The following is a 7,251-nucleotide window of genomic DNA, read 5'->3' as shown; positions in this document are numbered from 1 at the left end:
CTCAAGAGAGTGATGCAGAGGCCTAGGAGAATGATGCAGAGGCTCATGAGAGGGATCCAGAGGCTGAAGAGAGTGATGCAGAGGCTCAAGAGAGGGATGCTGAGGCTCAAGAGAGTGATGCAGAGGCTCAGGAGAGTGATGCAGAGGCTTAGGAGAGTAATGCAGAGGCTTAAGAGAGGGATGCAGGGGCTCATGAGAGGGATGCAGAGGCTTAAGAGGGTGATGCAAAGGCTCTAGAGTGGGATGCAGAGGCTCATGAGAGAGATGCAGGAGTTCAAGAGAGTGATGCAGAGGCTCAAGAGAGGGATGCAGAGGCTCAAGAGAGGGATGCAGGGGCTCAAGAGAGGGATGCAGAGGTTCAAGCGAGGGATGCAGAGGCACAAGAGAGGGACGCAGAGGCTCAAGAGAAGGAAGCAGAGTCTCAAGTGAGGGATGCAGAGGCAAATGAGAGGGATGCAGAGGCTCTTGAGAGTGATGCCGAGGCTCATGAGAGGGATGCAGAGGCTTAAGAGAGTGATTCAGAGGCTTACGAGAGTGATGTAGAGGCTTAAGAGAGTGATGCAGAGGCTCAAGAGAGGGATGCAGAGGCTCATGAGAGGGACGCAGAGGCTCAAGAGAAGGATGCAGAGGCTCAAGTGAGGGATGCAGAGGCACAAGAGAGGGATGCAGAGGCACAAGAGAGGGATGCAGAGGATCAAGAGAGTGATGCAGAGGCTCAAGAGAGTGATGCAGAGGATCAAGAGAGGGATTCAGAGGCTCAAGAGAGGGATTCAGAGGCTTAGGAGAGTGATGCAGAGGCTGAAGAGGGTGTTGCAGAGGCTTAAGAGAGGGATACAGAGGCTCAAGAGAGTGATGCAGAGACTCAAGAGAGTTATGCAGAGGCTCAAGAGAGTGATGCAGAGACTAACGAGAGTGATACAGAGGCTCAAGGCAGGGATACAGAGGCTTAGGAGAGTGATGCAAAGGCAAAAGAGAGGGATGCAGAGGATCATGAGAGGGATGCAGAGGATCATGAGAGGGATGCAGGAGTTCAAGAGAGGGATGCAGAGGCTCAAGAAAGGGATGCAGAGGATTAAGAAAGTGATGCAGAGGCTCAAAATAGGGATGCAGAGGCTTAAGAGGGTGAAGAAGAGGCTCAAAAGAGTGATGCAGAGGCTCAAGAGAGGGATGCAGGAGCCCAAGTGAGTGATGCAGATGCTCAAGAGAGGAATGCAGAGGATGAAGAGAGTGATGCATAGGCTCGAGAGAGTGATGCAGAGGCTCAAGAGAGGGATTCAGAGGCTCAAGAGAGGGATTCAGAGGCTTAAGAGAGTGATGCAGAGGCTGAAGAGAATGTTGAAGAGGCTCAAGAGAGGGATGCAGAAGCTCAAGAGAGTGACGCAGAGACTCAAGAGAGTTATGCAGAGCCTCAAGAGAATGATGCATAATCTTACAAGAGTGGTGCAGAGGCTCAAGTGAGGGATGTAGAGGCTCTAGAGAGTGATGCGGAAGCTCAAGAGAGTGATACAGAGGCTTAAGAGAGTGATGCAGAGGCTTAAGAGAGGGGATGCAGAGGCTCAAGAGAGTGATGCAGAGGCTCAAGAGAGTGATGCAGAGGCTAAAGTGAGGGATGCAGAGGCTCAAGATAGGGATGCAGAGGCTCAAGAGAGGGATGCAGGGGCTCAAAAGAGGGATGCAGAGGCTCAAGAGAGGGATGCAGAGGCTCTTGAGAGTGATGCAGAGGCGCAAGAGAGGAATGCAGAGGCTTAAGAGAGTGATGCAAAGGCTAAGGAGAGGGATGCAGAGGCTCAAGAGAGTGATTCAGAGGATCAAGAGAGGGATGCAGAGGCTCAAGAGAATGATGCTGAGGCTCAAGAGAGTGCTTGCAGAGGCTCAAGAAAGGGATGCTGACGCTCCAGAGAGGGATGCCGAAGCTGAAGAGAGAGATGCAGAGGCTTAAAAGAGTGATGCAGAGGCTCAAGAGAGTAATGCAGAGGCTCAAGAGAATGATGTATAGGCTTAAGAGAGGGATACAGAGGCTGAAGAGAATGATGCAGAGGTTCAAGAGAGTGATGCTCAGGATCAAGAGATGGATACAAAGGCTTAAGAGAGTGATGCAGAGGCTCAAGAGTGTGATGCAGAGGCTCAAGAGAGTGATGCAGAGGCTTAGAGAGTGATGCAGAGGCTCAAGAGAATGTTGCAGAGGCTCAAGAGAAGGAAGCAGAGGCTCAAGAGAGTGATGCGGAGGCTTACGAGGAGTGATGCAGAGGATCAAGAGAGGGATGCAAAGGCTTAAGAGAGTTATGCAGAGGCTGAAGAGAGTGTTGCAGAGGCCTATGAGAGGGATGCAGAGGCTCAAGAGAGTGATGCCGAGGCTCAAGAGAGTGATGCAGAGGCTCAAGAGAGTGATGCAGAGGGTCAAGAGAGTGATGCAGAGGCTTAAGAGAGTGTTTGCAGAGGCTCAGGAGAGGGATGCAGAAGCTCAAGAGAGTGATGCAGAGACTCAAGAGAGTTATGCAGAAGCTCAAGAGAATGATGCATAGGCTTACGAGAGTGGTGCAGAGGCTCAAGTGAGGGATGTAGAGGCTCAAGAGAGTGATGCGGAAGCTCAAGAAAGTGATACAGAGGCTTAAGAGAGTGATGCAGAGGCTTAAGAGAGGGGATGCAGAGGCTCATGAGAGTGATGCAGAGGCTGAAGAGAATGATGCAGAGGCTTAAGTGAGGGGATGCAGAGGCTCAAGAGAGTGACACAGAGGCTGAAGAGAGTGATGCAGAGGCTTAAGTGAGGGATGCAGAGGCTCAAGAGAGGGAGGAAGAGGCTCAAGAGAGTGATGCAAAGGCTAAGTAGAGGGGATGCAGAGGCTCAAGAGAGTGATGCAGAGGCTAAAGAGAAGGATGCAGAGGCTCTTGAGAGTGATGCAGAGGCTCAAGAGAGGGATGCAGAGGCTTAAGAGAGTGATGCAAAGGCTAAGTAGAGGGGATGCAGAGGCTCAAGAGAGTGATGCAGAGGCTCAAGAGAGTGCTGCAGAGGCTCAAGAGAGGGATGCTGACGCTCCAGAGAGGGATGCAGAGGCTAAAGAGAGTGATGCAGAGGTTGAAGAGAGAGATGCAGAGGCTTAAGAGAGTGATGCAGAGGCTCAAAAGAGAAATGCAGAGGCTCAAGAAAATGATGCAGAGGCTCAAGAGAGTGATGCAGAGGCTCAAGAGAGTGGTGCAGAGGCTTGAGAGTGTGATGCAGAGGATCAAGAGAGTGATGCAGAGGATCAAGTGAGTGATGCAGAGACTCAAGAGAGTGATGAAGAGGATCAAGAGAGGAAGCAGAGGCTTATGAGAGTGATGCAGAGGCCGAAGAGAGTGATGCAGAGGCTTAAGAGAGTGATGCAGAGGCTGAGGAGAGTGTTGCAGAGGCTCACGAGAAGGAAGCAGAGGCTCAAGAGAGTAGTGCAGAGGCTAAAAAGAGTTATGCAGAGGCTCTAGAGAGTGATGCGGAGGCTTACGAGAGTGATGCAGATTATCAAGAGAGGGATGCAGAGGCTTATAAGAGTGATGCCGAGGCTCAAGAGAGTGATGCAGAGGCTCAAGAGAGTGATGCAGAGGCTCAAGAGAGTGATGCAGAGGGTCAAGAGAGTGATGCAGAGGCTCAAGAGAGTGTTGCAGAGGCTTAAGAGAGGGATGCAGAGGCTCAAGGGAGTGATGCAGAGGCTCAAGAGAGTGATGCAGAGGCTAAAGAGAGTGATGCAGAGGCTCAAGAGAGTGATGCAGAGGCTCAGGAGATGGATGCAGACGCTTATGAGATGGATGTTGAGGCTCAAGAGAGTTATGCAGAGGCTCAAGAGAGGGATGTAGAGGCTCAGGAGAGTGAGGCAGAGGCTCAAGTGAGTGATGCAGAGTCCTAAGAGAATGATGCAGAGGCTCAGGAGAGGGATGTAGAGGCCTAGGAGAATGATGCAGAGGCTCATGAGAGGGATCCAGAGGCTGAAGAGAGTGATGCAGAGGCTCAAGAGAGGGATGCAGAGGCTCAAGAGAGTGATGCAGAGGCTCAAGAGAGTAATGCAGAGGCTTAGAGGAGTAATGCAGAGGCTTAAGAGAGGGATGCAGGGGCTCATGAGAGGGATGCAGAGGCTTAAGAGGGTGATGCAAAGGCTCAAGAGAGATATGCAGAGGTTCAAGAAAGGGATGCAGTGGCTCAAGAGAGTGATGCAGAGGCTTAAGAGGGTGATGCAAAGGCTCTAGAGTGGGATGCAGAGGCTCGTGAGAGAGATGCAGGAGTTCAAGAGAGTGATGCGGAGGCTCAAGAGAGGGATGCAGAGGCTCAAGAGAGGGATGCAGGGGCTCAAGAGAGGGATGCAGAGGTTCAAGCGAGGGATGCAGAGGCTCAAGAGAGGGACGCAGATTCTCCCGAGGAGGATGCAGAGGCTCAAGTGAGGGATGCAGAGGCAAATGAGAGGGATGCAGAGGCTCTTGAGAGTGATGCCGAGGCTCATGAGAGGGATGCAGAGGCTTAAGAGAGTGATTCAGAGGCTTACGAGAGTGATGTAGAGGCTTAAGAGAGTGATGCAGAGGCTCAAGAGAGGGATGCAGAGGCTCCTGAGAGGGACGCAGAAGCTCAAGAGAAGGATGCAGAGGCTCAAGTGAGGGATGCAGAGGCACAAGAGAGGGATGCAGAGGCACAAGAGAGGGATGCAGAGGATCAAGAGAGTGATGCAGAGGCTCGAGAGAGTGATCCAGAGGATCAAGAGAGGGATTCAGAGGCTCAAGAGAGGGATTCAGAGGCTTAGGAGAGTGATGCAGAGGCTCAAGAGGGTGTTGCAGAGGCTTAAGAGAGGGATACAGAGGCTCAAGAGAGTGATGCAGAGACTCAAGAGAGTTATGCAGAGGCTCAAGAGAGTGATGCAGAGACTAACGATAGTGATACAGAGGCTCAAGGCAGGGATGCAGAGGCTTAAGAGAGTGATGCAAAGGCAAAAGAGAGGGATGCAGAGGCTCAAAATAGGGATGCAGAGGCTTAAGAGGGTGAAGAAGAGGCTCAAAAGAGTGATGCAGAGGCTCAAGAGAGGGATGCAGGGGCCCAAGAGAGTGATGCAGATGCTCAAGAGAGGAATGCAGAGGATGATGTGAGTGATGCATAGGCTCGAGAGAGTGATGCAGAGGCTCAAGAGAGGAATTCAGAGGCTCAAGGGAGGGATTCAGAGGCTTAAGAGAGTGATGCAGAGGCTGAAGAAAATGTTGAAGAGGCTCAAGTGAGGGATGCAGAAGCTCAAGAGAGTGACGCAGAGACTCAAGAGAGTTATGCAGAGCCTCAAGAGAATGATGCATAATCTTACAAGAGTAGTGCAGAGGCTCAAGTGAGGGATGTAGAGGCTCTAGAGAGTGATGCGGAAGCTCAAGAGAGTGATACAGAGGCTGAAGAGAGTGTTGCAGAGGCTCAAGAGAGAGATGCAGAGGCTAAAGAGAGTGATGCAGAGGCTTACTAGAGTGATGCAGAGGATCACGAGAGGGATGCATAGGCTTAAGTGAGTGATGCAGAGGCTGAAGAGTGTTGCAGAGGCTTAAGAGAGGTATGCAGAGGCTCAAGAGAGTGATGCAGAGGCTCGAGAGAGTGATACAGAGGCTCAAGAGAGTGATGCAGAGGTTCAAGAGAGTGATGCAGAGGCTCAAGAGAGTGATGCAGAGGCTCAAGAGAGTGATGCAGAGGCACAAGAGAGGGATGCAGAGTTTTAAGAGAGTGATGCAGAGGCTCAAGAGAGTGATGCAGAGGCTTAGGGGAGGGATGACGAGGCTCAAAAGAGTGATGAAGAGGCTCAAGAGAAGGATGTAGAGGCTCAAGAGAGTGATGCAAAGGCTCAAGAGAGTGATGCAGAGGCCTAGGAGAATGATGCAGAGGCTCATGAGAGGGATCCAGAGGCTGACGAGAGTGATGCAGAGGCTCAAGAGAGGGATGCAGAGGCTCAAGAGAGTGATGCAGAGGCTCAAGAGAGTGATGCAGAGGCTTAGGAGAGTAATGCAGAGGCTTAAGAGAGGGATACAGGGGCTCATGAGAGGGATGCAGAGGCTTAAGAGGGTGATGCAAAGGCTCAAGAGAGGGATGCAGAGGTTCAAGAAAGGGATGCAGTGGCTCAAGAGAGTGATGCAGAGGCTTAAGAGGGTGATGCAAAGGCTCTAGAGTGGGATGCAGAGGCTCATGAGAGAGATGCAGGAGTTCAAGAGAGTGATGCTGAGGCTCAAGAGAGGGATGCAGAGGCTCAAGACAGGGATGCAGGGGCTCAAGAGAGGGAAGCAGAGGTTCAAGCGAGGGATGCAGAGGCTCAAGAGAGGGACGCAGAGGCTCAAGAGAAGGATGCAGAGGCTCAAGTGAGGGATGCAGAGGCAAATGAGAGGGATGCAGAGGCTCTTGAGAGTGATGCCGAGGCTCATGAGAGGGATGCAGAGGCTTAAGAGAGTGATTCAGAGGCTTACGAGAGTGATGTAGAGGCTTAAGAGAGCGATGCAGAGGCTTAAGAGAGGGATGCAGAGGCTCATGAGAGGGACGCATAGGCTCAAGAGAAGGATGCAGAGGCTCAAGTGAGGGATGCAGAGGCACAAGAGAGGGATGCAGAGGCACAATAGTGGGATGCAGAGGATCAGGAGAGTGATGCAGAGGCTCGAGAGAGTGATGCAGAGGATCAAGAGAGGGATTCAGAGGCTCAAGAGAGGGATTCAGAGGCTTAGGAGAGTGATGCAGAGGCTGAAGAGGGTGTTGCAGAGGCTTAAGAGAGGGATACAGAGGCTCAAGAGAGTGATGCAGAGACTCAAGAGAGTTATGCAGAGGCTCAAGAGAGTGATGCAGAGACTAACGAGAGTGATACAGAGGCTCAAGGCAGGGATACAGAGGCTTAAGAGAGTGATGCAAAGGCAAAAGAGAGGGATGCAGAGGATCATGAGAGGGATGCAGGAGTTCAAGAGAGGGATGCAGAGGCTCAAGAAAGGGATGCAGAGGATTAAGAAAGTGATGCAGAGGCTCAAAATAGGGATGCAGAGGCTTAAGAGGGTGAAGAAGAGGCTCAAAAGAGTGATGCAGAGGCTCAAGAGAGGGATGCAGGGGCCCAAGAGAGTGATGCAGATGCTCAAGAGAGGAATGCAGAGGATGAAGAGAGTGATGCATAGGCTCGAGAGAGTGATGCAGAGGATCAAGAGAGGGATTCAGAGGCTCAAGAGAGGGATTCAGAGGCTTAAGAGAGTGATGCAGAGGCTGAAGAGAATGTTGAAGAGGCTCAAGAGAGGGATGCAGAAGCT

The sequence above is a fragment of the Procambarus clarkii genome, unplaced genomic scaffold, assembly GCF_040958095.1.
Source record: "Procambarus clarkii isolate CNS0578487 unplaced genomic scaffold, FALCON_Pclarkii_2.0 HiC_scaffold_119, whole genome shotgun sequence".
In the NCBI taxonomy this organism is placed as follows: domain Eukaryota; kingdom Metazoa; phylum Arthropoda; class Malacostraca; order Decapoda; family Cambaridae; genus Procambarus; species Procambarus clarkii.
Note: the sequence above shows the minus strand (reverse complement) of the source record.